General features: G+C 43.6%; 1 pseudogene; it reads left to right on the forward strand.

Annotated features, from left to right (window-relative positions):
• The first annotated feature begins 3,604 nt into the window (after positions 1-3,604).
• Positions 3,605-13,545, forward strand: LOC123430165 (annotated as a pseudogene).
• Positions 13,546-21,501: the final 7,956 nt, after the last annotated feature.

Raw genomic sequence — 21,501 nt, forward strand, 5'->3', positions numbered from 1 at the left:
ATACCCGACCTCGGCTGATCGACACGCCGTAGTCCTACCTAGGCTCAACAGAGAGGCCAACACTCCGGTCTAAATCCTAAGTGCTCAGGAATCTTGAGCCCATCACCCTTTGCACTCATCACATTAGGAGGACGACCAGGATCAGTCCTGGCTACCTCTTAATCCAAAGCAGGTGCCTACGCGGACCAGTCGGGCGTGCCACTCACTATGACATCTGAAGAGCTTTCAGGAGATTGTATGATGAAGAATTCCCATACTTATTCCAATGTGGTGGTTAGTGCGATAAAGGCCATAGGCCTACTGAGATCACATATCCAAACCCATTAGTGTCTTGGGAGCTCGCGGAAATGATCAGTGATCCAGTCACCCTGTCTTGAGGACTTACGACAAGGGTCATGCCCATCCCTCTCCTGGGGCGGTCTACCTGCCTGGCCGTGTCTTGTAATTATCTCGCGGGTACCTTCCTAGTCAACGTGACTTCATATCACTCGCGGGTACCCTTCGAGGCCGACCCATATTTATTATGAATCAGGGGGCAAAGTAAAAGTAACTGTGTATCCATAACATCAAGGGGGATTCCGAGGAATCACCCTTGATGGATTCCACTCGATGTAACCGTCAAGGTGACCGGGGAGGAATCACCCTCAAGGGTTCACACTTGAGGTGTTGCACGACAGAGTCGTTATCGGGAGTGATGAAGGAGGAATCACCCTCCCTAATCCACGACCGACTAGCTGCGCTAGAGAGTTAACATTATTAATGCTTTACTAGGTATCACCCTCGGCACTCGATGGTAACTTGGTAGAGTCGTACAACTAAGGGGTGTGATGTGATGTGTCGGGCTCAGGAAGTCGAGCACGTTGATTGAGTCATTGATGATGAAGCGGGGGCAACATGGAAAAGGTGAGGGGGTCAGTGGTGGATCACTAACTAACCTATAATAAGCATATAGGATAAACATGTAGGTAACAACAACATGTTACAAAATTAGGCTATGCATCAAAATAGGAGCAATCAATGCAATAGCAAATTCTAATGCAAGCATGAAAGAGAAATACTTGGGAGATATAGGAATGATCAAGGGAGTTTGCTTGCCTAGAAGCTCTGCTCAAAGGGGATAGACTTCACAAGTGTAGTCGTACTCAGGAGCAGCGTTGGTATCGGGGTCTACCGAGAGAAGAGGGAGAAGAAACAATAAATATAAAGCAAACAAATGCATCATGATGCATGACATGGCGAAATGTTATCCTAGGGGTGACATATTACACTGCTACGCATTACACATGGAGCGGGAAAATATGTGTGGATATTTCCCTGGCTTTATAGTCAGTTAACGGATAGATGAATCGGAGAAGAAGGTTTCATGTTTGTGGTGTTAGAGACATGTGACATGTATGTGCACAACACAATCAGATTTTTCATATTTTCTAAAAAAAATTCATATATATACATTTTCATCTGACTTATCGTTTATTTTATATGATTTTTAAAATTCTATATTATTTTATGAAATTACTGAATTTAATTAGATTCCAAATTATATTAATTATTAAATGCTACGGGTACACAGAGAAGTGTACCCAACAGAAGCCACAAGGGCTAACAGTGGACCGAGTTGAGTAGGTTAACAATCCAGTCACTAGAGGCTCACTAGTGGGGCCCGTGCTGAGTGAGCAGGCTCACTGGGCTGTCCTTATCGTGTGGAACAGTGGAGGGGGGTCCCACCTGTCAACGATTGACATTTAACTAAAGTGTTAAACAGATTTATGAGTGGTGGGACTCTCATGTCATTGTATATTAGGCTAATTAGGGGGATTAGGTCTAACTAGCAAAAGGACCCGTGCGTTGCAACGGGAGAAAAAACCACCATCTTCAATGGCGATGACCACATTATGTTCATATCTCATCGCATGATTTCAAAAATTTGTTCACAAATGTAAGAAAATATTTCTTCTTTAATTTTATTCACAATTCACAAGTTGAAACAATATTCATATTTTTTAAAAATATCATGGTTGTCAAAAAACTTGATAACTCAAAGAATTATTCTGAATTTCAAGAAATATTTTTTAAAATATACTATACTATTCGGATCCATCGTGACAATTAATTCTTCAAAATTCACTCACGTATATAGTCTGAAAGTCTCGGAAGCATTACTGTTGAACTGCACACACTCGATCATTCGTGAACATTTTTACAAATTTGGAAACATTTTTAAAATCAAGAACAGTTTTTACTATTTATAAACATTTTTTGAAAATTCCAAACAATATTTTATATTATGAACTGTTTTCAAGTATTTTCTTGTGAATTTGCGAATAATTCATTTTTTGAATTATCAAACATTTTTTAATTGCATTAAAGAAATTTCGCAAAATGATGGACTTTTTTGATTCACGAATGTTCTCTTCAAAATTAAGATTTTTTTAATATGTAAACATTTTTACAAAAATCCCGAACAATTTTTGAATTTGCAAACATTTTATGTTTTATCAAAAATTTATGTAAATATAATTTTTTGGATTTCGAAAGTTTATTTTTGATTTATTTGAATTAGAAAAAATAAAAAGAAACATATAAATAATAGTAACTAAAAAACTAAAAAAATAGGCCACCTCCCATGGGCTGGCCCAAATGGGCGTGTTGTGTATTTTCCAGCGAGCTGAGCGTAGTATACCTGGTCCCTATGCTTGGGACGACCCATGGGAGGATTCCCTGCAAAACGTTTTTTATAACTTATAGGTGGCATTGGTGGGTAATATTAGAGAATTTTGAAGGCAATTTTAATTACGTACCACAGAAGCAATAGGTGCTTTATTAGTAGGGATAGATTAAATAGGATCGCCCCCACTTGTAAGTGGCACAGTCGGCCTCTCTGGCTGTGCGTACACGCACGCACGGACGCACGAGGCACCGGCGGCCAGGCCAGAGGTAGGTAGCGGTGGTTGTGGCCGACAACGGGCTACGAAGGAGAGGCGAGGGGTGGGTGGCAACACTAGCATGCGATGGCGGCGGCTAGCCACGGCCCGAGGCGGGCAAACGCGGTCAGGTGCGCTCGAGCATGCGCGGGTGAGGCCGGACCGCCGGAGGCAGCGGCAGGACTGCAGTAGCGACAAGCAATAGCAGCAGCGGACAAGAGTGCAGAAGTAGCAACGGAGCAACGCAACATCAATGCGCGCGTGTGGGGCATAGCTAGAGGCTCATGGGCACAGTCCGGGGCATGGCTAGAGGCATGTGGGTCAGGATATAAATGGTGCTGGGACCCACTAGTCCCACATATGCCATCCACCAAAAAAATCTTAAGTGGCCTTTGTGGACATCCAGAAAAATTAACTCGCATAAATGGATAGCCCAAAAAAGTCCATCTAACCTGTGGTAGTCCACAACATTCACCTCCACCGCACCACGCCACAACAACCTCGCCATGCCCTAGTTCGTCGCCATCTCACCCGCACCACGCCGCCTGCCCAGTCAACCTGGGGGGCCAAGGTGACGGATCCTATAGCCTGCTCCGCCGCCTCCGACTAGGTTTGGCGGTCTTCTGCGCCGCGGCGCTGGATTCGCTTGCCGAATCCTTCGGCTCCATGTCACCGTCGTCTCCATGGTCGTCGCGATGCTCGATCCCGGCTACCTCCTCCTGGCCTCCCGCGACAAGGTCGTGGGCTGCCTTTGCGTCCTTTGAAGGCAAGCACGCACCCATCTCCACGAGGAAGGCGAGCGCTCACTGATACGTCTCCATCGTATCTACTTTTCCAAACTCTTTTGCCCTTGTTTTGGACTCTAATTTGCATGATTTGAATGGAACTAACCTGGACTGACGCTGTTTTCAGTAGAATTGCCTTGGTGTTATTTTTGTGCAGAAATCAAAGTTCTCCAAACGTCGTGAAAATTTACGAGGAGCATTCTTGGAAAATATGAAAAATATCTGCGCCAACTTCCACCTGAGGGGGTGGGCCAGTGGGCCACAAGCCCTAGCTCCGCCACCCCTGGTGGTAGTGGACAGGCTTGTGGGGCCCACACGGCTCTGCCGCCCCCAATCTCACGACTATAAGTTCCCTTTCATCCCAGAAAAAATATAAAGAGAATATTTCGTCGCGTTTACGATACGGAGGCGCCGCCACCACCTGTTCTTCATCTGGAGGGCAGATCTGGAGTCCGTCTTGGGCTCCGGAGAGGGGAAATCGTCGCCATCGTCATCATCAACCTTCTTCCCTCTCCAATTCCATGAAGCTCTTCGTCGTTCGTGAGTAATCTATTTGTAGGCTCGCTGGGCGGTGATGAGTAGGATGAGATCTATCATGTAATCGAGTTAGGTTTGATGGGGATTGATCCCTAGTATCCACTATGTTCTGAGATTGATGTTGCTACTACTTTGCCATGCTTAATGCTTGTCACTAGGGCCCGAGTGCCATGATTTCAGATCTGAAATTATTATGTTGTCACCAATATATGTGTGTTTTAGATCCGATCTTGCAAGTTGTAGTTACCTACTACGTGTTATGATCCGGCAACCCCGGAGTGACAATAACCGGAACCACTCCCGGTGATAACCATAATTTGAGGAGTTCATCAGTTCACCAAGTGTAATGCGTTGGTCCGGTTCTTTATTAAAAGGAGAACCTTAATATTCCGTAGTTTCCTTTTGGACCCCGCCGCCACGGGAGGGATGGACAATAGATGTCATACAAGTTCTTTTCCCTAAGCACGTATGACGACACAAGGAATGCATGCATACATCACATTGACGAACGGGAGCTAGCCACATATCTCTCCGTGTTATAACTGTTGCATGATGAATATCATCCAAACAAATCACCGATCCATTGCCTACGAGTTTGTCCTACTGCTGCTGTTACTACTGTTGCTACTGCTGTTACTACTGCTGTTCCCTGCCACTGCCGTTACTCGCTACTTTGCTACTATTACTTTGCTTGCAGATACTAATCTTTCAGGTGTGGTTGAATCAGACATATTTAGCTGCTAATACTTGAGAGTATTCTCTCACCTCCCGTCGTGCGAACCAACAAATTCGGGTTGAATACTCTACCCTCGAAAACTGCTACGATCCCACGCGCTGGTGGGCCGTCAACAACATTCTTCTAGCTTCGATTGCCGGAGAGTGCTAGCAGCATTCTTCTGGTGCCGTTGCAAGGGGAAGCATAGCTGACATCAATCATTTTTCTGGCGCCGTTGCCGGGGAGGTATTGCTATATTCTCTGAGTTACTTGGGATTTATATTTGCTAATCACTATGAAGAACCTGAAGGATCCGAAGACCAAAGTCTTGCCCTCAACTACGAGGGGAGGTAAGGAATTGCCATCTAGCTCTGCACTTGATTCACCTTTAGTTATGAGTAAGTTTGCGACATCACCTCCTCCTAGAAATCTTGATATGTCGCCTGTGCTTGATGATGCTTATGATGCTACTGCTAGAGATGCTATGCTTGATACTATGCCTGATACTGCTACAGATACTATGCCTGATACTACTTTGCCTGATATTGCTAGAGATGCTATGCTTGATACTGCTAGAGATGCTATGCCTGATGATGCTATGCTTGATACTGCTAGAGATACTACTTTGCCTGATGTTCCACTAGGGGTGTTCCTTGATGCTCATATTGCTAGAGTTACTGCCAATGCTCGTGATGGTTCTGATACTGCCGATACTATTGAGATAGAACCTGCTTTTGCTTCTGCTAGATCTAGCTCTCCTAGATATGAATTGCGTGATATACCTGAGGGTTACGTTATGGAGGGAGAGATAGGTGAGGATTTTCTTGCGTGTAAGGATGCCTATGATGCTAAGAAATTACTTGTCAAGTGGAAGGAAAAATCTCTCAAAGCTAAGATGAAATACGACCCGAAGTTTGCCACTTCACCTATCTTTATCGCCGATAAGGATTATGAATTCTCTATCGATCCTGAGATAATCTCTCTAGTGGAAGCTGATCCTTTTCACGGTTATGAGTCTGAGACGGTCGTAGCCCATCTTGCCAAACTACACGACTTAGCCACCCTTTTCACTAATGAGGAGAAGACCCGTCACTATTATATCCTTAAGCTGTTTCCTTTCTCTCTAAAGGATGACGCTAAAGCCTGGTTCACCTCTCTTGCTCCTGGATGTGTGAGTAGTCCCCAGGATGGTCTATTACTTCTGTGAGAAATATTTCCCTGCCCATAAGAAACAAGCTGCCTTGCAGGAAATATACAACTTTGCTCAACTCCAAGAAGAGAGTCTTCCACAAGCTTGGGGGAGGCTCGTCCAGCTACAGAATGCTTTGCCTGATCAGCCTCTTAAGAAGAACGAGATACTTGATATCCTCTATAACGGACTTACTGATGCGTCTAGAGACCACCTAGATAGTTGTGCCGGTTGTGTTTTTAGGGAACAAGCTGTGGAACAAGCTGAGACCCTACTGAATAATATCTTGATCAACGATAATGCTTGGACTATTCCCGAACCACCTCCTAAGCCAACTCCGAAGAAAAGAGGTATTCTATTCCTCAGTCCCGAAGATATGCAAGAAGCCAAGAAAACTATGCAAGAGAAAGGCATTAGATCCGAAGATGTCAAAAATCTACCACCTATCGAAGAGATCCATGGTCTCGATAACCCGATACAGGTAGTAGAAGTGAATTCTCTGCGTAGGTTTGATGAGAGTGATATTCCTTTTGATAAACCTGCTAGCGTATGCTTTGATGAATTTGATAACTTTGTTGCCAAACAACAGAGTTTCAATGATTATGTTAGGAGAGATTTGGAACAAAGTACTCGTATGCTTAGCCATTTAGGTGCTGGTGTAGACAGAAATGTCAATGATCTGAAGCTTCTGAGTAAACATGCCTCTATGATTACTACTCAGGTAGAACAAGTACTTAAAGCTCAGAATGACTTGCTCAATGAATTAAATGACAACTCTGTCAGAGTCATTACTAGAGGAGGCAAAATGACTCAGGAACCTTTCTATCCTGAAGGTCTCCTAAGATAATTGATCAAGATTCTCAAGGAATCAATGCTGATACACCCAGTCATCCTAAGGAGAAGAAGAAGAATGATAGAAACCTACACGCCAGTTCACCAAATACTGTCACACCTGAAGAATCTAATGATATTTCTGCGTCTGATGCAGAGACACAATCTGGTGATGAACATGAACCTGGTGACAATATGGACAGTGATGTTCATAATAATGCTCAACCTAGCAATTATGAGGATGTGGAGATTGAACCTACGGTTAATCCCGATAACCCACAACCTAAGAAATATGATAAGAATGACTTCAGTGCTAGGAAGCATGGTAAAGAAAGGGAGCCATGGGTTCAGAGACCTATGCCCTTCCCTCCTAAGCCGTCCAAGAAAAAGGATGATGAGGATTTTGAGCGTTTCGTTGAGATGATAAGACCCATCTTTCTGCAGATGCGGTTAACTGATATGCTCAAGATGTCTCCGTATGCCAAGTACATGAAAGATATCGTGACTAATAAACGGAAGATACTAGATCTTGAGATCTCCACCATGCTTGCCAATTACACTTTCAAAGGTGGAACTCCTAAGAAACTTGGTGATCCCGGAGTGCCCACTATACCTTGCTCCATTAAAGGAAACTACGTAAGAACTGCCTTATGTGACCTTGGAGCCGGTGTTAGTGTTATGCCGCTCTCTCTTTATTGTAGACTTGAATTGGATAAGTTGACACCCACTGAAATTTCTCTTCAAATGGCCGACAAATCTACTGCTTTCCCTATCGGCATTTGCGAGGATGTGCCTGTTGTGGTTGTTAACACCACTATCTTAACAAACTTTGTTATCTTGGATATTCCTGAGGACGATGCCATGGCTGTCATCCTCGGAAGACCCTTTTTAAACACGGCAGGGGCTGTTATAGATTGCAACAAAGGCAATGTCACTTGCCATGTCAACGGTAATGAGCACACAATGCACTTTCCGAAGAAACGATATCAAGTACATTGCATCAATGCTATCGAAAAGACTTCATCGATTTTCATTGGGAGCTTTGAATGCCCTATTCCTCGTGTCAAGATGAAGTATGATTTGCTTGTTGGGGATATATATATCCCCATTGAGGTGACTTAGTGGCTATTCGAAAATTCTCCATTCTCTCTCGCGATTCGAGAAGGTTTTGTCATGAGGACTTGATCAACCCCATTCACGGATTTCTTTCGATGAACATGAAACAGATGAATCAAAGAGTCACATACCTCTGTTTTAAGCTTTCATTTTCTTTTTCTTAGAAGAAAAATGGTAGAATTAGTTTAGCTTTTCTTGTTTTCAGTTTTAGCGTCCCGGAGAAAAATACCTTGAAAATAAAAGTTCTCCGATGGTCCTGAAAATCTAGTATGATTTTTTTCTGGAATTTTTGAAAATTACTAGGCCTGAGAGCTGGCCTGGGGGCCTGACTAGTGGGCCACAAGCCCTGCCACCGCCACCCCCTCTGGTGGCGGAGGGCAAGCTTGTGGGGCCCACAGGGACCCCTCCACTCATTCCAACTCCCAGCCTCTTCTTCCACCTCCAGAAAAAATTGTTTCGCAGCTCAAACGTGTGTTCTTGCTCATTTGGCTGTGATTTTCGATCTCCTTGCTCAAAGCACCATTCTCCGAACCGTTTTGGGGAAATTACTCCTTGGTAAGTGACTCCTCCATTGGTCCAATTAGTGTTTGCTCTAGTGCTTTATCCTTCGCGTATTCTTGCTACCTTGGTGACCCTGTTCTTGAGCTAGAAATGTTGATTTTAGCTGGTCCCAAGTAGTTTTAGCACGTGATACGGTCTCTAGGCACTAGTAGGAGTAGTTGCTACAAGTTGGGTTAATCTTTGTTCACTTTTCTTTCGAAGTCTCTAAAAATTTCAGAAATTTTCAGAGCTAGAAATAGGGAAAGATGAAGAGGTTCTTGAGAGGTTCTTCAAGCAGTAACCACAAGGAGGATGAGAAGAACCACCCCAAGTACGTAGTTCCTCGAGTCACAGAAGTTCGAGCGTGCGAGTGGCCAAGTGATGAATTTTTGCGCGCCGCCGGACTTTATGAAGACTTTTGTTACTTGGTGGAGAACGTAGGTCTTACTGCGTTTGTTGAAGATAAGTGTTCACAATACCTCGTCCTCACCAATATTTTCGTTCAAAGCTTCAACTTTTATTCGAGGAAGAATCCTCCCATGGTTGAGTTCATGATATACGATGTCCCCAGTGCATGACGCTGCAGGATTTTTGCAATGTATGCAAATTACCTTATGTTGGGGATATCCGTGACCCTCGTCCACGGGACTTGGAGGATTTCATTGGTTCTATTGCTTTTGGAGAGGAGAGAGGAGTGTCTTGTGCTAGAATTGGTAGCATACATTTCCCTGTGCTTCGGTACTTATCACTATTTGTGGGAAAATGTTTGATTGGTCGTGGGGAGGCTGGATCACTTAGTTCTCCAGACCTTGCGGTTTTGCGTGAAGGCCTTTATAACGATAAGACTTATAGCCTAGGTGCTATAGTAGCCCAGCAGTTGAACACCAACCGTTCCAAAGGTGTCGTCTATGGAGGTATCTATGCTACTCGTCTAGCCAGACACTTTGAGATACCCATTAGACTCGGAGAGGAAGGAGAGATGCTTCTCCCTGAGAAATATCTGGATTATGACAGCATGGTTCGCCATGATTTTATGGATAGAGATGCTAGTAGACGGATGATTTATAACCTGGTATTTAGTCAGGGTACTCAAGAGACTATTACTTTGCATGCTCCTTCTTTGTTCGATCTTCATGCAGGCAGGTACACTATTATGCCCTCGGACATCTACGCATATTGTGGCTTGGCCCAACCACAGGCGCCCGTGCCCGAGCAGCCAATAGAGTACCAAACGCCAGTTTATCAATGGGAGCCAGAGGAGCTCACACAGCAGTGGCATCCACAATCTGCTCCATACCCCGGAGCTGGTTATTTCCCACCTTGGGAGTAGACCAAGCTAGGCCAAAATCCTAAGCTTGGGGGAGTACGTGTTCTCACCGACCTTACATTAATGCTTATGCTTTCACTTTGTTAGCCGGTGTTCACACTTTTCCACTGTATTATCCGTGCTAGTTTATTTTCGTTTTCTTGTTTTCTTGTTTTGTGTCCCTTTGAGAAAACCCAAAAAGATTTTTCTTTCTTCTTTTGCTTGTTGTGAGTTTTCCCGTGTAAATAGTTTTCTTTTTCTTTGGGTCAAGGTAGAAGATATTGGTTTCAATGTTTAGTGGCTTTTGCTTGCATACCTGTTTAGCTTTCAAAGAGCCATATTACTTTGTCCTCTCCTTTGTGTTTGCCTGCAGATTCAGCTTAGTCTAATGCGCTTCTTATCGTTCATATCGTTCGTTCGTGCAAATGAAAGGCAATAATGATGATATGTGATGAAGTGACTGAGACTGAAAAGCTAGTATGAACTCTATCTATTTTGTTTTTGTAAATATGACTAGCTTGTCAACCCAGATTTAGCTTTGTTATGAGAGAACCATGTTTGCAATGACAACTTAGAGATCATAGTTTCTGATGCCATGCTTATTTAGCTGAGAGCTTATAATGGTTTGTCTTGATTGCCAACATAGATTTTGAGATGACTATGATGTAGTATGATAGTATGGTATTCTCCTTTGAATGTTTCAAGTGGCTTGACTTGGCGCATGTTCATGCATGCAGTTGAAACCAAATCAACATAGCCTCTATGATGTTCGTGTTCATGGTGATTTATATCCTGTTCATGCTTGCATTTAATGTTAGTCAAACTCATTGCATGTTGACGACTGTTGTCGCTCTCTAGTTGCTCGCTTCCCAGTCTTTTGCTTGCCTTCACTTGTACTAAGCGGAATACTGCTTGTGCATCCACTCCCATAAACCCAAAAGTTTTTCCATGAGAGTCCATCATACCTACGTATTTGCGGTATTTACATGCCGTTCCAAGTAAATTTCCTTATGCCACTCTCTAAACCTTCAAGAAATAATCTGTTTTGCATGCCCGAACCGCTCATGTGGTGACAGGGGGCTATTGGTATCTTCCATGCTAGGAGTGTTATCCTCGACATGTGTTTATTCACTGTCATTCACGAGAAAGGGGCCGGTAATCGGAATGCCCAGTTCCACGCTTAAATCGAAAACATGACTATAAAACAAGACTCCCCCCGGATTGATGTTAGTACGGACGGTACGCGAGGATTCGGCTAGCCGTGGAGTGTGATTGATTGGTGGTGGGGGAGTTAAAACTTTACTTTTCTGTTTGGGAACCGCCTATAGCATGAGTAGCATGGAAGATATTGAGAACTCTTGGTCATTGCGTTGACAATGAAAGCATGCCACCCAAAATTATTATATCTGTTTTCAAAGCTTGAGCTCTGGCACCACTTCAAATCAATGCTTCCCTCTGCGAAGGGCTTGTCTATTTATTTTCCTGTTGAGTCATCCTCCTCTTTTATAAGCACTAATTAGAGAGCACCTCTGTCATTTTTATGCTTTGCTTTTGATTGATATTGAGTATGACTATGATTGGATCTTCGTTGCTATGAATTACAATGTTTAGTCAGCCCTTGATCTTTGAAAGTGCTCTGCATCTATGTTTTGCGGTCTCAGAAAGAGCTAGCGAGATAGCACCTATTCATATTGCTTCATACTTGTTTTGATTGAAGTGTTGGTATTTGAAACTCATTATTATTTGCTCGTTAGCTGATTATGCCATTGATATTAGTTTACCGTGAGACCTTTGTGTCATTTGCTTATGTGGTTAACTTGTGATGTTGTTGAAATTCTAGTTATGAGTTAGACATAGTTGCAACAACAAGATCAAACAGAGTTTGTCAAAGTTTTTCTTTCTCTCTCAGTTTGTCAACTGAGTTGCTTGAGGACAAGCAAGGTTTTAAGCTTGGGGGAGTTGATACGTCTCCATCGTATCTACTTTTCCAAACTCTTTTGCCCTTGTTTTGGACTCTAATTTGCATGATTTGAATGGAACTAACCTGGACTGACGCTGTTTTCAGCAGAATTGCCTTGGTGTTATTTTTGTGCAGAAATCAAAGTTCTCCAAACGTCCTGAAAATTTACGGGGAGCATTCTAGGAAAATATGAAAAATATCTGCGCCAAGTTTAACCTGAGGGGGTGGGCCAGTGGGCCACAAGCCCTGGCTCCGCCACCCCCTGGTGGCGGTGGGCAGGCTTGTGGGGCCCACACGGCTCTGCTGCCCCCAATCTTAGGTCTATAAGTTCCCTTTCGTCCTAGAAAAAATAAAAAGAGCAGATTTTGTCGCGTTTACGATATGGAGGCGCCGCCACCATCTGTTCTTTATCTGGAGGGCAGATCTGGAGTCCGTCTTGGGCTCCGAAGAGGGGAAATGTTCGCCATCGTCATCATCAACCTTCTTCCCACTCCAATTCCATGAAGCTCTTCATCGTTCGTGAGTAATCTATTCGTAGGCTCGCTGGGCGGTGATGAGTAGGATGAGATCTATCATGTAATCGAGTTAGGTTTGATGGGGATTGATCCGTAGTATCCACTATGTTCTGAGATTGATGTTGCTACTACTTTGCCATGCTTAATGCTTGTCACTAGGGTCCGAGTGCCATGATTTCAGATCTGAAATTATTATGTTGTCACCAATATATGTGTGTTTTAGATCCGATCTTGCAAGTTGTAGTTACCTACTATGTGTTATGATCCGGCAACCCCGGAGTGACAATAACTGGAACCACTCCCGGTGATGACCATAGTTTGAGGACTTCATGTGTTCACCAAGTGCTATTGCGTTGGTCCGGTTCTTTATTAAAAGGAGAAACTTAATATCCCGTAGTTTCCTTTTGGACCCCGCTGCCACGGGAGGGATGGACAATAGATGTCATGCACGTTCTTTTCCCTAAGCACGTATGACGACACACGGAATGCATGCCTACATCACATTGACGAATGGGAGCTAGCCACATATTTCTCTGTGTTATAACTGTTGCATGATGAATATCATCCAAACAAATCACCGACCCATTACCTACGAGTTTGTCCTACTGCTGCTGTTACTACTATTGCTACTGCTGTTACTACTACTGTTCCCTACCACTACCGTTACTCGCTACTTTGCTACTATTACTTTGCTTGCAGATACTAATCTTTCAGGTGTGGTTGAATCTAACATATTCAGCTGCTAATACTTGAGAGTATTCTCTCACCTCCCGTCGTGCGAACCAACAAATTTGGGTTGAATACTCTACCCTCGAAAACTGCTACGATCCCACGCGCTGGTGGGCCGTCAACAACATTCTTCTAGCTTCGATTGCCGGAGAGTGCTAGCAGCATTCTTCTGGTGTCGTTGTAAGGGGAAGCACATCTGACATCACGCACCGCCCCCACGCTCCTCATTCAGGGTCGCAGTGGCCTCTTCCACTCCAGCATCTCGCCATCGGCCGCATCCGGCATGGCCTCGACCTCTTGCTGCTTGCTGCTGGTGCACGTCCTTCTCCATACTTCTATCTCCTGCAGTCCTGCTGCACCCTACAGCTGCCCATTTCCAATGTCTGAACTTCTACTTGTGACGGTATACAGGTGTTGGCTGTAGCTTGAACTAGAGCAGATAAATTGCGTCGAGGTAGCACGTGGACGATGGTGCTGGTGCCTTTCTCTCGAATTGGTGCTGGTGATGGCTGCAATTTTCTTCCATCTCCCTATTCTACAATTGTGCTTCCCCTATATGTGATGATTCTGTTGCTTAGCACAAGGTGCATTTTGGTTTGGGTTGAACTAGAGCACTAGAGCAGAAATCTGCTGTTGCAGAGAGTAGCCTGGTACCTTAATTTAGTGTATCTGAGACAGTCTAAATTCAGAGTATTCCTGAACATTCTATTTTGTGGATTGGAGTTGATTTTGTACATAATTTATTTTAAGACTAACTTCATAAAAGCATATGTGGCAGTATATGGACGCCACATGTTCCACATAAAAATTAACTGGGCAACCATGTAATCCCAGGTAAACACTGATGGCCAATATAGACAAGTCCCACAACGTTCAAGGAGCTGACCACTTACATCCTGACACGCGGGAGTACACGCAGGGGCACGACGACCGCGAGATCACCGGGGGATCGTGCGTGGTGATGCGACTGTCTTCAGTGGGGGGCGGGGGCGAAAGGGGGAGAGGGGGTGTCCATACGGAACTCACCTAGAAGGCAAAAAGGGGCCAGTTGGGAGTTTAGGAGTAGAAGTGGTGGCATATTTGATAGAGATGCATCGGCAACCGAAGACGAAGAAGTGGTCGATCCCGACGATGTAGGGGCGGAGAGCTCGTTCTTGTGGTTATAGACGAAGCAGTGGGTGCAGGCACAACTCCTCGATGTACTCCCGAGCGACGACGACGATGGTGGCCGCGACAATAGTGATGACGAGCACGGTCATCGCGAGAGCTTACGAGCTCAAAATCGAGCCAAAGAGGAGGGGCGATGGGGGATCGAGGGGGAACTCGACAAGGGCGAGCCAGGGTTTCCGAAGGACGTATTTGGATGTACACGAGGGCTATATGGTGGCCATCGAGCCGTGATGGCCGTGGATGGCCTCCACGCCATGGCCTCTGCCTGCTATGTAAGCGAGGTAGGGGAAAGTTCAAGGTGGGTTGGGCCAAATGCACTCTCGCTTCGATCTGGCCAATGCACAATAGCTTAGGTGTTTTATTTTCTTATTTTTATTTCTATTTGAAATTATTTTTAATAGTAATTTAATTTAATAAAATATGGAACTTGCACCTTAATTAGTGTTATTCACTAAGTTAGTGCCACAAAACGATTGACATTTAAACAAATTAGTTTGCAATTTTTTAGTAATTTAAATAGCATTTAAATTATTGTTATGGCCCCTCTTTTAATTATTTTAGGGCACTTAAGCACTTTACAAAATGTTGGTTTCTACCCCACAATTACCGAGGGATTATTTGTAATATTATGAACATTTTAGTTTTTATGTTTGAAGAAATAATAATTTGACTTTATTTTAAATTTGAAATTGGATTGGGATTGGATCAAAGTGAAGTTTAGCAAAATTAATTGTGATGACATGGCACCATTTGCATGAGTTTATTGTGGCATGATGTTGGAATATGCCTTAGAGGCAATTGTAAAATAGTTATTATTATATTTCCTGTTTTAAGATAATCGTTTATTATCAATGCTATAATTGTATTGAATGAAAACATAAATGCATGTGTGGATATATAGACAAAACTATGTCCCTAGTAAGCCTCTAGTTGACTAGCGAGTTGATCAAGGATGGTTAAAGTTTTCTGACCATATACAAGTGTTGTCACTTGATGACTGGATCACATCATTGGGAGAATGATATGATGGACAAGACCCAAACTATAAACGTAGCATGTGATCGTGTCATTTTGTTGCTATTATTTTCTGCGTGTCAAGTATTCATTCCTATGACCATGAGATCATGTAACTCACTGACACCGGAGGAATACCTTGTGTGTATCAAACATAGAAACGTTACTGGGTGACTATAAAGGTGCTCTACAGGTATCTCTGAAGGTGTCCGTTGAGTTAGCATGGATCAAGACACGGATTTGTCATTCCGTGTGATGGAGAGGTATCTCAGGGCCCACTCAGTAATACAACATCACATATAAGCCTTGCAAGCAATGTGCCTAAAGTGTTAATCACGGGATCTTGTATTATGGAACGAGTAAAGAGACTTGCCGGTAACGAGGTTGAAATAGGTATAGGGATACCGACGATCAAATCTCGGGCAAGTTACATACCGAAGGACAAAGGGAATGGTATACAGGATTATATGAATCCTTAGCACAAAGGTTCAACCAATAAGATCTTCGTAGAATATGTAGGATCCAATATGGACATCCAGGTACCGCTATTGGATATTGGCCGGGGAGTGTCTCAGGTCATGTGTGCATAGTTCTTGAACCCGCAGGGTCTGCACACTTAAGGTTCGGTGACGTTTTGGTATAATTGAGTTATGGGTGCTGGTGATCGAAGTTTTGTTCGGAGTCCCGGATGGGATCGCAGACGTCATGAGGGTTTCTGGAATGGTCCAGAAACGAAGATTCATATATAGGATTGTTTCATTTGGCTTCCGGAAGAATTTCGGGCATTGTTGGTAGTGCACCGAGAATGATGAATGGGTTCCGGGTTTTCACCGGGAGGGGCCACCCACCCAGGCGAGAACCAATAGGCCCATGGGTGGCACACCAGCCCTTGGTGGGCTGGTGAGGCTGACCCAATAGGACTATTTTGGCTAAGAGAGAAATCAAAGGAGAAAAAAAGAGGAGGTGGGAAGGAAAGAAGGGACTCCTCCTTCCGAACCGAATTGTAGTAGGAGTCCCTCCTCCTCCACTCGACCGACGCCCTAGAGGCTCGCTTGAGCCTCAAGGCTAGCCCCTCCCCTCCTCCTATATATACTAGAGGTTTTAGGGTTTTTGAGACACAACTTTGCCGCATGAAACCCTAAACATATACTTCATAGTTCTTCCTCTAGATCGGATTTCTGCGGAGCTCGGGCGGAGCCCTGCAGGAATAGATCATCACCATCACCGGCGCGCCGTCACGCTGCCGGAGAACTCATCTACTTCCCCGTCTCTTGCTGGATCAAGAAGGCGGAGATTGTCATCGAGCTATACGTGTGCTGAACGCGGAGGTGCCGTCCGTTTGGTGATAGATTGGGACGGATCATGGGACGACGGTGATTTGAATCACGAAGCTGTTCCACTACATCAGCCGCGTTTCTTAATGCTTCCCGCTTAGTGATCTACAAGGGTATGTAGATCCGACCTCCCTCTCGTAGATGAACATCACCATGATAGGTCTTCATGTGCGTAGGAATATTTTTGTTTCCCATGCAACGTTCCCCAACAGTGGCATCATGAGCTAGGTTCATGCGTAGATGTAATCTCGAGTAGAACACAAAAGTTTTTGTGGGCGTTGATGTTTGATTTGCTGCCCTTGTTAGTATTTTCTCGATTCGGCGGTATTGTTGGATTGAAGCGGCCCGGACCAACCTTACTCGTACGCTTACGAGAGACCGGTTTCATCGACTAACATGCAACTTGTTGCATAAATATGACTGGCGGGTGTCTGTTTCTTCAACTTTAGTTGAATCGGATTTGACCAAGGAGGTCATTGGAGAAAGGTTAAATAGAAATTTGCATATCACCAGTTTGGCTTTGCGTAAGTAAGATGCGATCATACTAGATACCCATAGCAAACAGGTAAAACATGCAACAACAAATTAGAGGACGTCTAACTTGTTTTTGCAGGGTATGCATGTGATGTGATATGGACAAAGTCATGATGTGATATATTGGATGTATGAAATGATCATGTTGTAATAGTTAAATATCAACTTGCACGTTGATGCTACGGCAACTGGCAGGAGCCATAGGGTTGTCTTTAAACTAACGTTTGTGTTTGCAGATGCGTTTACTATATTGCTAGGTTGTAGCTTTAGTAGTAATAGCATAGATAGCATGACAACCTCGATGGCGGCACGATGATGGAGATCATGATGATGGATACGATGGTGTGGTGTCGGTGATGATGAAGATCATGCCGGTGCTTTGGTGATGGAGATCAAGAAGCACAATATCATGGCCATATCATGTCACTTATGAATTGCATGTGATGTTAATCCTTTTATGCATCTTATCTTGCTTAGAATGACAGTAGAATTATAAGGTCATCCCTCACTTAAATTTCAAGATAAAATTGTGTTCTCCCCGACTGTGCACCCTTGCGACAGTTCGTCGTTTCGAGACACCACGTGATGACCGGATGTTATAGACTCAACGTTCACATACAACGTGTGCAAAACAGTTGCACACGTGGAGCACTCGTGTTAAACTTTACGAGTCTAGCATGTACAGACATGGCCTCAGAACATAAGAGACCGACAGGTCGAGCATGAATCGTATGGTTGATATGATTAACATAGAAATGTTGACCACTGAAACTACACTCAACTCACGTGATGATCGGACTTGAGTTAGTGAATTTGGATCATGCCACACTCAAATAACTAGAGGGATGTCTGTTGGAGTGGGAGTTTATTAGTAATATGATTAGCTGAACTCTAATTGTCTTGAACATAGTCTAAGTAAACTTTGCAATATTTTTATGTTGTAGATCAATGGCTCACGCAGTAGCAACTCTGAATTTCAATACGTTCCTAGAGAAAGCTAAGCTGAAAGATGATGGTAGCAACTTTTTAGACAGGGCTCATAATCTGAGGCTTATCCTACAAGTTGGTCAAAAGAATTATGTCCTTGATGCAGCGCTAGGAGATGAACCACCTGCTATGGCTGATTAAGATGTTTTCAACGCTTGGCAAGCGCATAAGGAGGACTACTCAGTAGTTCAATGTGCAGTCTTGTATGGCTTAGAACCGGGACTTCAACGACGCATATGAGATGTTCCAGGAGTTGAAGTTTATCTTTGAGAAGAATGCCCGGATCGATAGGTATGAGACCACTGATAAATTCTATGCTTGTAAAATGGAGGAGAATTCGTCTGTCAGTGAACATGTGCTCAAAATGTCTGGGTACTCAAACTGTCTAGCTGAGCTGGGGATTGAACTCCCGCAAGAGGCTATCACCAACAGAATTCTTCAATCACTGCCACCTAGCTACAAGAGCTTTGTGTTGAACTATAACATGCAAGGGATGAATAAGTCACCCGGCGAGTTATTTGTGATGCTGAAAGTCGCGGAGTCAGAAATCCGGAAAGAACATCAAGTGTTGATGGTCAATAAGACCACTGGTTTCAAGAAACACGGCAAAGGCAAGAAGGATAACTCCAAGAAGAGCGGCAAAACTGTTGCCCCTCCGACAAACAAACCTAAGGCTGGACCTAAGCTGGAAACTGAGTGCTATTATTGCAAGGGGATGGGTCACTGGAAGCGCAACTGCCCCAAGTATTTGGCTGATAAGAAGGCGGCCGACGCTAAACAAGGTATATGTGATATACATGTTATTGGTGTGTACTTAACCAACTCTCGTAGTAGTTCCTGGGTATTTGATACCGGTTCTGTTGCTTACATTTGCAACGCGAAGCAGGAACCATGGAATAAACGAAGGATCACGAAGGATGAAGTGACGATGCGCGTGGGAAATGGTTCCAATGTTGATGCAATCGCCGTCGGCACGGTCTCACTTCAGTTACCATCGGGATTAGTTATGAACTTAAATAATTGTTATTTAGTGCCTGCGTTAAGCATGAACATTATATGTGGATCTTTTTATTGCGAGACGGTTACTCAGTTAAGTCAGAGAATAATGGTTGTTCTATTTATATGAGTAATATCTTTTATGGTCATGCACCCAATGTGAGGGGTTTCTTCATATTTAATCTTGATTGTGATGACACACATATCCATAACATTGAGACCAAAAGATGTAGAGTTAACAATGATAGCACCACCTTTTTGTGGCACTTCCGCTTAGGTCATATTGGTGTAGAGCGCATGAAGAAACTCCATGCTGATGGGCTTTTGGAGTCACTTGATTTTGAATCACTTGACACATGCGAACCATGCCTCATGGGCAAGATGACCAAGACTCCATTCTCTGGAACAATGGAGCGTGCAAGTGACTTGTTGGAAATCATACATACTGATGTGTGCGGGCCAATGAGTGTGGAGGCGCGTGGCGGATATCGTTATTTTCTCACCTTCACTGATCATTTGAGTAGGTATGGATATATCTACTTGATGAAGCACAAGTCTGAAACATTTGAAAAGTTCAAACAATTTCAGAGTGAAGTTGAAAATCATCATAACGAGAAGATCAAGTTCCTACAATCTGATCGAGGGGGTGAATATCTGAGTTATGAGTTTGGTGCTCACTTAAGACAATGTGGAATCGTTTCCCAGTTGACACCGCCTGGAACACCACAGCGTAATGGTGTGTCTGAACGTCGTAATCGTACTTTGTTAAATATGGTGCGATCTATGATGTCTCTTACCAATTTGCCATTATCGTTTTGGGGCTATGCATTAGAGATAGCTGCATTCACTTTAAATAGGGCACCATCAAAATCCGTTGAGACGACACCATATGAGCTATGGCATGGCAAGAGGCCAAAGTTGTCGTTTCTTAAAGTTTGGGGATGCGATGCTTATGTCAAAAAGCTTCACCTGAAAAGCTGGAACCCAAAGCGGAAAAGTGTGTCTTCATAGGTTACCCAAAAGAGACAGTTGGGTACACCTTCTATCTCAAATCCGAGGGCAAAGTGTTTGTTGCTAAGAACAGAGCTTTTCTTGAGAAAGAGTTTCTCTCGAAAGAATTGAGTGGGAGGAAGATAGAACTTGATGAGGTTGTGGAACCTCTGCTTCAACAGGATGGTGGCGCAGGGCAGAGGGAAATCTCTGTCGAGGCAACACCAGTTGAGGAGCAAGCTAATGATGATGATCATGAAGCTTTGGGTCAAGTTACTATCAGACCTCACAGGTCGACAAGATCATGCACTGCTCCTGAGTGGTATGGGAATCCTGTCTTATCTATCATGTTGTTAGTTAACAATGAGCTTGCGAATTATGGAGAAGCAATTGTGGGCCCAGATTCCACCAAATGGTTAGAGGCCATGAAATCCGAGATAGGATCTATGTATGAAAACAAAGTGTGGACTTTGGAAGTATTACCTGAAGGTCACAAGGCTATTCAGAAAGAAGAAGACGGACGCATACGGTAATGTGACCGTTTATAAAGCTCGACTTGTGGCAAAGGGTTTTTCACAAGTTCAAGGAGTTGACTACGATGATACATACTCACCTGTAGCGATGCTTAAAATCTGTCCAAATCATGTTAACAATAGCTGCATTTTTCGATTATGAAATCTGGCAGATGGATGTCAAAACGGCATTCCTTAATGGGTTTCTTAAGGAAGACTTGTATATGATGCAACCCGAAGGTTTTGTCAATCCAAAGAATGCTGACAAAGTATGCAAGATCCAGCGATCCATTTATGGACTGGTGCAAGCATCTTGGAGTTGGAATAAGCGCTTTGATGATGTGATCAAGGCGTTTGGGTTATACAAGTTGTTGGATAATCTTGTATATACAAGAAAGTGAGTGGGAGATCTCTAGCGTTTCTAATATTATATGTGGATGACATATTGCTGATTGGAAACAATATAGAGTTTTTGGAGAGCGTAAAGAATTACTTGAACAAAAGATTTTGAATGAAAGACCTGGGAGAAGCTGCTTACATATTAGGTATTGAGATCTATAGAGATATATCGAGACGCGTGATAGGACTTCCACAAAGCACACACCTTGAGAAAGTTTTGAAGAAGTTCAAACTGGAACAATCCAAGAAAGGGTTCTTGCCTGTGTTACAAGGTATAAAATTGAGTAAGACTCAATGTCCAGTAACTGCAGAAGACAGAGAAAAGATGAGTACCATCCCCTATGGTTCAGCCGTAGGGTCTATCATGTATGCAATGCTGTGCACAAGACCGGACGTCAGCCTAGCCATAAGTATGGCATGC

This window comes from Hordeum vulgare, chromosome 2H, assembly GCF_904849725.1.
Source record: "Hordeum vulgare subsp. vulgare chromosome 2H, MorexV3_pseudomolecules_assembly, whole genome shotgun sequence".
Taxonomy (NCBI): domain Eukaryota; kingdom Viridiplantae; phylum Streptophyta; class Magnoliopsida; order Poales; family Poaceae; genus Hordeum; species Hordeum vulgare.